Here is a 9260-nt window from a genome sequence, read left to right on the forward strand (position 1 = left end):
TCACATATTCAAACACTAGGGCTTGGCCTAATTTGAAGAATGCAGATGACGCTGCCTGTGCCCACACAACACAGTTTGAGAAATTTTATGTTATGGAGAAGATTGACATTCCTTTTAATGTTGGCTCTCATGGCTCCAATTTCTGCCACTTATCTCCTCCTGTAAGCTTTTTTTTATCTCTTTCTGTCTGTCACCCTTGTCCCTATCATTGTATTTGGGACTTATTATTTTGTTTAATTAATTAACAGAATTCAGTTCACTCACAACCTTTAAGGAATGACAAATATTTATGGCAGAAATAACTGTACAGTTGCTGAGCTTGATGTACAGATTACACAGATACAAATCTCTTTGAATGGAACATTTAAACCTTACATTTTACTTGAGTCAAGAGTATTGATTTTCTTCCTCTTAACTTTCTACACAAAAGCTGAATCAGAAAATGAAAGAATTGTACATCCAGCCAAGAACACAGCTTCTGCCTGATACCATCTAAAACGTTGTGTTTATTTATAGTAAAGTGTTACATAGCTCTGTGTCAGAGTTACTTGAGTGACACATACCCCACTCACACCCTGTTTTTCCCAGAACTATTAGTCCCACAAACTCAATTGCATCAGATACAGATGGTGAAATGAAAGCAGAAACCTGCCCACATGAACAAAGGCATTATTGCTCATTGTGCAAACATGCCCATCTGAAGAAATACATAAATGGGAGAGCTTCTCATACATCTGGGATTAGCACCTCCAGTTTTATTAACCTGACAACAGCTGCTGATATATTTTTTACATGTCAAAACTGCAAATTAAAACTCAAGTCTTGTGAATCAAATAGCTTAACAATCTTCATAAGGATGGTGTTCATTTTAATGGGTGACAGTTAAGAACAAATGCATGTGTCTTACAGGCTACAATAATAAACAAAAATTCATCCTTCCCTCAGTGGCTAGGTGGGCACATATACTGCTGTTGTAGTGCTAGACCACACAAACCACAAATTGCCAGGTTAAAGTCTTGATCTATTTTGTGTTGGTTGTTCTTATGCAGGACACCATTAGGAGCTTTAATGAATTATTGGCAAAAAAGACATCCGGGATTATGCTCTTTATTTTATTTAGTGACATTGACTAGAATGTATATATGAGGTCAGATTCTGTTGTGATACTCTATTTATTTGGATAGCCTGACAATGCATATGGGTGTTTATGATGAATATAATGAGGATCCACATCCATTAGCTGGATACTTAAATAAATTGCAGGCTTGCCACTCGTAGATTTATGTGCCTTAAAATAATGAATCAAACATATCGGATACAATTCTGGTATATCCTGAGATGTGTAACATAGGTAACACACATTAAAAATATTGAAGTATCTCGGGTCGTTTGGAAACTATATTACATTGGGCAGGTAAAGGTGAGCTGTTGCTGGCCCTGGAACCGCAATGCGAAATGTCTGCAGTTTTTCTCCAGCCTTCCCATGGATTTCCCTTTGGAACTATGACAGTTGGCCAGAGGTACCCTTCAGAGCTTCCACCACAAAATAACTTGCATTTCTCCTGACCGTTATCAGAGTGTCAGCTGGGACTCAATTCGTGCACTTTCACCTCTGACCTAGAAGACTGAGGATTCCATCCTGAAGGCTTAAGCAAATTAACTAGGTTGATACTTCAGTGCTCTACAATCAGAAGTCCTCCTTTTTTGGATGATCAAGGCTACACACGCCGTTGGATGCATGTGAAAAATTCCATGGCATTGCTGAAGCAGAGGAATAGAGATCTCCTGGTGACCTGGCAAAACTTTATCAATTAATTCTGAAAACAGTTGATCTAACCAATTACTTTTATACTATTTGTGAGAGCTTTAAGTGTCAAAATAGCTACAGTACTTCCTATACTCTACGAGTAACTGCATTTCAGAAGCACTTTATTGACTGAAATGCATTCACAATGTTCCGGAGTAATAAAATGTACTATATAAATGCATGTTCTTCTTTTTATTATCCATTAATAGATTTACAAGCAAATACACTCTAGTTTCAACAAATATTACTTAATGCTAAAGTTGGTATGATGAATTCAAATGCAGATCTTTGATCAATTGAAACACAAGAAGAGAATTGGAACCCACTAAAGTTTATTTTTTCAGACTATTAAAATTAATTGGGAAAACTGATTAATCTTTGCAAATAGGAATAGACCTTCCAGATGTGAGCTTAATAACATTTCTACACACACCGTGTGGTCAATGTTGAAAGTCCCTTTTGGGAATGGCAATTGAAGCTAAATCAGTCGTTAATATTGAATCAGAGATTAATTGATTTTTGTTAATCAGATGTGGTCAGACTCACAACTTTCAGGATTGTTACAAAAATATTGATTCTTTTTTGAGCATGGATACAAACTCACGAATATGGAAGCTAAATTTAAACCGAGCTGGACTCTGCAATTTGCAAACTGCAGAGCTGGAACAGACAGTATACATACATTCAGGCCTTGGACTATCAACGTCCCTTTGAAACCATGCAGGTCTGGAACTGCCTGGCCAGGTACTAACAATTATATTGTTTCAGAATGATCCGTTGTTTACTTTTTCTGTAAATCTTCTTTTTGAGAAGAATGCTACACCGATTCAGTGGCACCCAGCTCAATAGGAGGCCAGAGGCATAATATGAAAGGCAGCATTTTACAGTTGTACATTCAAAACCAGGTTCTATAACCTCCAAATATGTGAAATGCTCACTTTGTTGAATCTTCCTGCACCCAACCAATGCTTGTATTGGACAGCTTTTGGCAACTTCTTCACTGGCATCTCCAGAGAGCACCTTTGACTGGCAGTGAGCTTGGTAGCATCTTCAGCTCCCTGAACCTCAAGGTAAGCCTCATCAGACTGACCAGACCGAGGAAGAACACCTAGCGACAATATAAAGACCAGAACCAACCCTAGATGAGAGGCGAAACCTAAAGCGATGACTGCGGATCGTGAAACATCAGCCAACTCTCAAAGACCAAGGATTTACCTGTCCCTGCGTTACTAAAGGATATTATCAAGCTTTTCAATCAGTTCAAGTACAGTGGTAGGGACCTGTGGATAGGGTGTAGCATATCCTGGGAAGGGCAGATCAGAAGTATATGGATAGTGTAGATTTGAGACTGTTTAGTTAGAGATTTAAAACTGTTTACTGAAAGAGACTTTACTGTTGTGAAGAGACTAATAGAGTTTAATTGAAGTTTAATCATAAGAGTCTAATAAATATTGATCTTCCTCGATAATGTGTTCAATGAAGTTATGTTGGACAATTCTCTGACTCTTGTCCCCTTTGTCTATCTCACCAAATAACGGGCCTTAGTTAAAAAGGGTTACTGCAAACTGGTCAAGGTTAGTCAGGGTCCATTTATCTACCCTTTCAGTTTACAACACAAAGATGTCAAGGGAATTGGGACAAAGGCAGGTATGTGAATTTAGACTGCAGATTAACCATGGTCTCATTGAATACCAAAACAGATTGGAGGAGCCAAATGGCTTATTCCTGTTCCTATGTTTAATGGAAATGGTATCATCCAAAATTTGTCCTTTAAACACCTATAAGAATTCTGCAGCAAAGAACACATGTTAGGCACATTAAGAGATATGCTTTTGTTTCCTAGTGTGTATACAAAGTAGATGGCATGGCTAAATTGGATTGTTATTTAAAACTAGAATAAAAAGAGTTACCCCTTCAGTGTTTGAAGTTTGACCAACTTTGACTCAGCATTTATGAACTGGAGATTGAACTACACATACAGCAATACATCACAAAGAGATGAAAATCACCAGGGTTTTCTTGTGTCAGGAGGCTGCCCCGCTACTTACTATAAGGTCTTTTGATTTGGTCAATAATCAGGGACAAGGTCAAGAGGTGTACCTGTGAGTGAGAAAGGCAAGGGGATGCAGAACGCAGAAGTGTCAGCCTCTACAATTGTCCAGTAGGATGGAGGTTCTGTCATGCTGTTTGGACGAGAGTGGAGGCTGCAGAGTAGATGTGCAAACTAACCATGGCACAGGCGATACAGGAAGCCATTAAAGTAGGCCATGTATGTGTGGAACCGCAGGAGATTGGGGTGATACCAAACAAATATTTTGCATCAGTATTTACTGTGGAGAAGGATGTGGAAGATGGAGAACGTGGGGAAATAAATTGTGACAACTTGAAAAATGTCCACATTAGAGAGGAGGAGGTGCTAGATGATTTAAAATGCATAAAGATGGATAAATCCCTGGGACCTGATCAAGTGTATTCAATAACTTTGTGTGAAGCTAAGGAAGTGATTGCTGGGCCCCATGCTAAGATATTTGTATCATCGATAGTCACGGGCGAGGTGCTAGATGACTGGAGGTTGGCTAATGTGGTACCACTATTTAAGAAAAATGGTAAGGAAAAGCCAGGGAACTATAGATCTGTGAGCCTGACATCAGTGGTGGGCAGCTGAAAATGTGTTGCTGGTTAAAGCACAGCAGGTTAGGCAGCATCCAAGGAACAGGAAATTCGACGTTTCGGTCCAGAGCCCTTCATCAGGAATCAGTGGTGGGCAGGTTATTGGAGGGAATACTGAGGGCCAGGATTTACATGGGTTTGGAAAGGCAAGGGCCTGATTATGGATAGTCAACATGGCTTTGTCAATGAGAAATCGTGTTGCGTGAACTTGATTGAATTTTTTTGAAGAAGTAACAAAGAGGAGGGCAGAGTGGTGGATGTGATCTATATGGACTTCAGTAAGGCATTTGACCAGATTCCTCATGGTAGACTGATTAGTAAGGTTAGATCACATGTAATACAGGAAGAACTAACCATCTGGATAAAGAACAGTCTCGAAGGTAGGAGACAGAGAGTGGTGGTGGAGGGTTGCTTTTCAGACTGGAGGCCTGTGACCAGTGGAGTGCCACAAGGATCGGTGCTGGGACCATTGCTTTTCATCATTTATATAAATGATTTGGATGTGAACATAGGAAGTATAGTTAGTAAGTTTGCAGATGACACCAAAATTGGAGGTGTAGCTGACAGCAAAGAAGGTTACCTCAGAGTATAATGGAATCTTGATCAGATGGACCATCGGGCCGAGGAGTGGCAGATGAAGTTTAATTTAGATAAATGTGAGGTACTGCATTTTGGAAAGGCAAATCAGGGTAGGACTTATACATAGTGGTAGTTTGATGTACCGACCTCTACACCACTGAAGCCAGGCACTGACTCATGGACACTTCCCCCGATTATCCCCTCGATCACGACCTCACCTCTCATCACAAAACCCTCATCTCCCAGAGCGTCCACAACCTCATCACCTCCGGGATCTCCCATCCACAGCCTCTAACCTCATAATCAAGGAACCCCGCACTGTCCAGTTCTACCTCTTACCCAAAATCCACAAACCTGACTGCCTTGGTCAACTCATTGTCTCAGCCTGATCCTGCCCCAATGAGCTCATCTCTATATCCCTTGACACCATTCTGTCCCCCTTAGTCCAGGAACACCCCACCTACATTCGGGACACCACCCATACCCTCCACCTCTTCCATGACTTTTGTTTCCTTTATCTTCACCATGGGCATCCAGCCCCTGTACACATCTAATCACCACAATGAAGGCCTTCAAGTCCCTTATTTCTTCATCTCCTTCCGACCCAACCAGTACCCTTTCACCGACACTCTCATTGGACTGGCTGGATGGGTCCTCATCCTCAACAACTTCTTCCAATCCTCCCAAGTCATCCAGACCAAAGGGGTAGCCATGGACACCTGCATAGGCCCCAGCTATGCCTGTCTCTTCGGGTATGTGAAACAGTCCATCTTCCGCAGCTGCATTAGCACCATTCCTCACTTTTTCCTCCGCTACATCGTTGACTGTATTGGCACCACCTCATATTCCCATGAGCAGGTTGAACAGTTCATCAACTTCACAAACAATTTCCACCCTGACCTCAAGTTCACCTGGACCATGTCAGACACCTCCATCCCCTTTCTGGACCTCTCCATCTCCATTTCCGGCAATCAACTCAATACAAACATCCACTACAAACCCACGACTCCCACAGCTACCTTGATTGCATCTCCTCCCAGCTGAAAATATGTTGCTGGAAAAGCGCAGCAGGTCAGGCAGCATCCAAGGAGCAGGAGAATCAACGTTTCGGGTATGAGCCCTTCTTCAGGAATGAGGAAGTGGGAAGTGAAGGAGATGCGGTGGAGGGCATCGTCGATCACGTCTGGGGGGAATTTGTGGTCTTTGAAGAAGGAGGCCATCTGGGTTGTATGGTATTGGAACTGGTTCTCCTGGGAGCAGATGCAGAGGAGACGAAGGAATTGGGAGTATGGGATGGCGTTTTTACAGGGGGCAGGGTGGGAGGAGGTGTAGTCTAGTACGGGGGCAGGGTGGGCACTTCCCGCTCCTCCACCCTTGAGCCCCGCCCCTCCAATCGCCACCAGGACAGAACCCCACAGTTCCTCACCTACCACCCCACCAACCTCCATATACATCGTATCATCCATTGTCATTTCCGCCACCTCCAGACGGACCCCACTACCAGAGATATATTCCCCGCCCCTCCCCTATCAGCGTTCCGAAAAGGCCACTCCCTCCGTGACTCCCTCATCAGGTCCACACCCCCCACCAACCCAACCTCCACTCCCAGCACCTTCCCCTGCAACCGCAAGCAATGCAAAACTTGTGCCCACACCTTCCCCCTTACTGCCCTCCAAGGCCCCAAGGGATCTTTCCATATCCACCACAAATTCACCTGCACCTCCACACACATCATTTACTGCATCCGCTGCAACCGATGTGGCTTCCTCTATATTGGGGAGACAGGCCGCCTACTTGAGGAACTTTTCAGAGAACACCTCTGGGACACCTGGACCAACCACCCAACCACCCCGTGGCTCAACACTTCAACTCCCCCCCCCCCCCCCAATCCACCAAAGACTTGCAGGTCCTTGGACTCCTCCATCGCCAGACCATAGCAACACGACGGCTGGAGGAAGAGTGCCTCATCTTCCGCCTATGAACCCTCCAACCACAAGGGATGAACTCAGATTTCTCCAGTTTCCTCATTTCCCCTCCCCCCACCTTGTCTCAGTCCCAACCCTCGAACTCAGCACCGCCTTCCTAACCTGCAATCTTCTTTCTGACCTCTCCGCCCCCCACCCCACTCCGGCCTATCACCCTCACCTTGACCTCCTTCCACCTAACACATTTCCAACGCCCCTCCCCAAGTCCCTCCTCCCTACCTTTTATCTTAGCCTGCTGGACACACTTTCCTCATTCCTGAAGAAGGGCTCATGCCCGAAACATCGATTCTCCTGCTCCTTGGATGCTGCCTGACCTGTTGCGCTTTTCCAGCAACACATTTTCAGCTCTGATCTCCAGCATCTGCAGTCCTCACTTTCTTCTCTACATCTCCTCCCACCCTGCCTCCTGTAAAAATGCTATTCCTTATTCCCAAATCCTCCGCCTTCGCTGCACCTGCTCCCAGGAGGACCAATTCCATTGTGGAACATCCCAGATGGTCTCCTTCTTCAAAGACCGCAACTTCCCCTTTCACATGGTTAACAATGCCCTCCAGTGCATCTCCTCCACTTCCCACACCTCCACCCTTGAACGCCAACCCTCCAATCGCAACAAGGACAGAACCCCCCAGGTCCTCACCTTCTGCTCCACCAACCTTCAGATACATTGCATCATGCTCCGCCATTTCTGGCACCTACAAATTCCACCACCAGAGGTATATTTCTCTCCCCATCCCATCGGCGTTTCAGAGAATCCATTCCCTCCGCGACTCCCTTGTCAGGTCCATACCTCTCCGCACCCCCCTTCCCCCCCCACCACAACCCATCCTCCCCTCCCAGCAGCTTCTCCTGCCATCGCAAGAAGTGCAAAACCTGTGCCCACCCCTTCCATGTCATCTTCATCCAAGGTCCAAAAAGATCCTTCCACATCCGACAGAAATTTACCTGTACCTCCACACATGTCATCCACTGTGTCCATTGCTCTCGATGTGGTCTCCTCTACATTGGGGAGACAGGATGCCAATGTGCGGACAGTTTCAGAGACCATCTCTTGGACACTGACACTAACCAACCCCACCATTCTGTGGCTGAACACTTTAACTCCCCTTTCCACTCCGTCAAAGACATGCAGAACTTGGGCCTCCTCCATCGCCAAACCTAACTACCCAATGCCTGGAGGAAAACCACCTCATATTTCGCCTTGGGACTTTTCAACCACATGGAATTAATGTGGATTTCACCAGTTTCCCAATTTCCCCTCCCTCCACCTTATACCAGTCCCAACCTTCCAACTTGGCATTGCCCTCTTGACCTGACCTACCTGTCTATTTTCCTTCCCACCTATCTGCTCCATCCTCCTCTCCGACCTTTCACTTTCACCCTCACCTTCATCTACCTATCACTTTCCCAGTTACCTTCCCCCCAACCCTACCACCCTCCCATTTATCTCAGCCCCCTTGGCCCACAACCCTCATTCCTGATGAAGGGCTTATGCTCAAAAGGTTGATTCTCCTGCTCCTTGGATGCTGCTTGACCAGCTGTGCTTTTCCAGCACTACAATCTGATTGTCACTTTCTCCTAGTTGCTTATATACTTAATGGTAAGGTCCTGGGGTGTGTTTCTGAACAAAAAGACCTTGGAATGCACGTTTATAGTTCCTTGAAAGTAGAGCCACAGGTAGATAGGATAGTGAAGAAGGTGTTTGCTTGGTAAACTTGCCTTTATCGGTCAGTGCATTGAGTACAGGAGTTGGGAGGTCAAGTTGCAGTTGTACAGGACATTGGTTAGGCCACTATTGGAATATTGCATGCAGTTCTGGTCTCCCTGCTATAGGAAGAATGTTATGAAACTTGAAAGGATTCCGAAAAGATTTACAAGGATGTTGCCAGGTTTGGAAGGTTTGAGCTACAGGGAGAGGTTGACCAGGCTGGGGCTGTTTTCCCTGGAGCGTCAGAGGCTGAGGGGTGACATTATAGAGGTTTATAAAATCATAAGGGGCATGGATTGGGAAGAAAGACAAGGTCTTTTTCCCTGGGGTGAGGGGATTCCCAAACTAGAGGGCATTGGTTTAAAGTGAGAGGAGAAAGACTTAAAGGGGACCTCAGGGACTACATTTTCACACAGAGACTGGGGCGTGTATGGAATGAGCTACCAGAGGAGGTTACGGAGGCTGGAACAATGACAACATATGAGAGGCATCTGAATGGCTAAATGAATAAGAA

This window comes from Hemiscyllium ocellatum, chromosome 5 (genome assembly GCF_020745735.1).
Source record: "Hemiscyllium ocellatum isolate sHemOce1 chromosome 5, sHemOce1.pat.X.cur, whole genome shotgun sequence".
NCBI classification, from domain to species: domain Eukaryota; kingdom Metazoa; phylum Chordata; class Chondrichthyes; order Orectolobiformes; family Hemiscylliidae; genus Hemiscyllium; species Hemiscyllium ocellatum.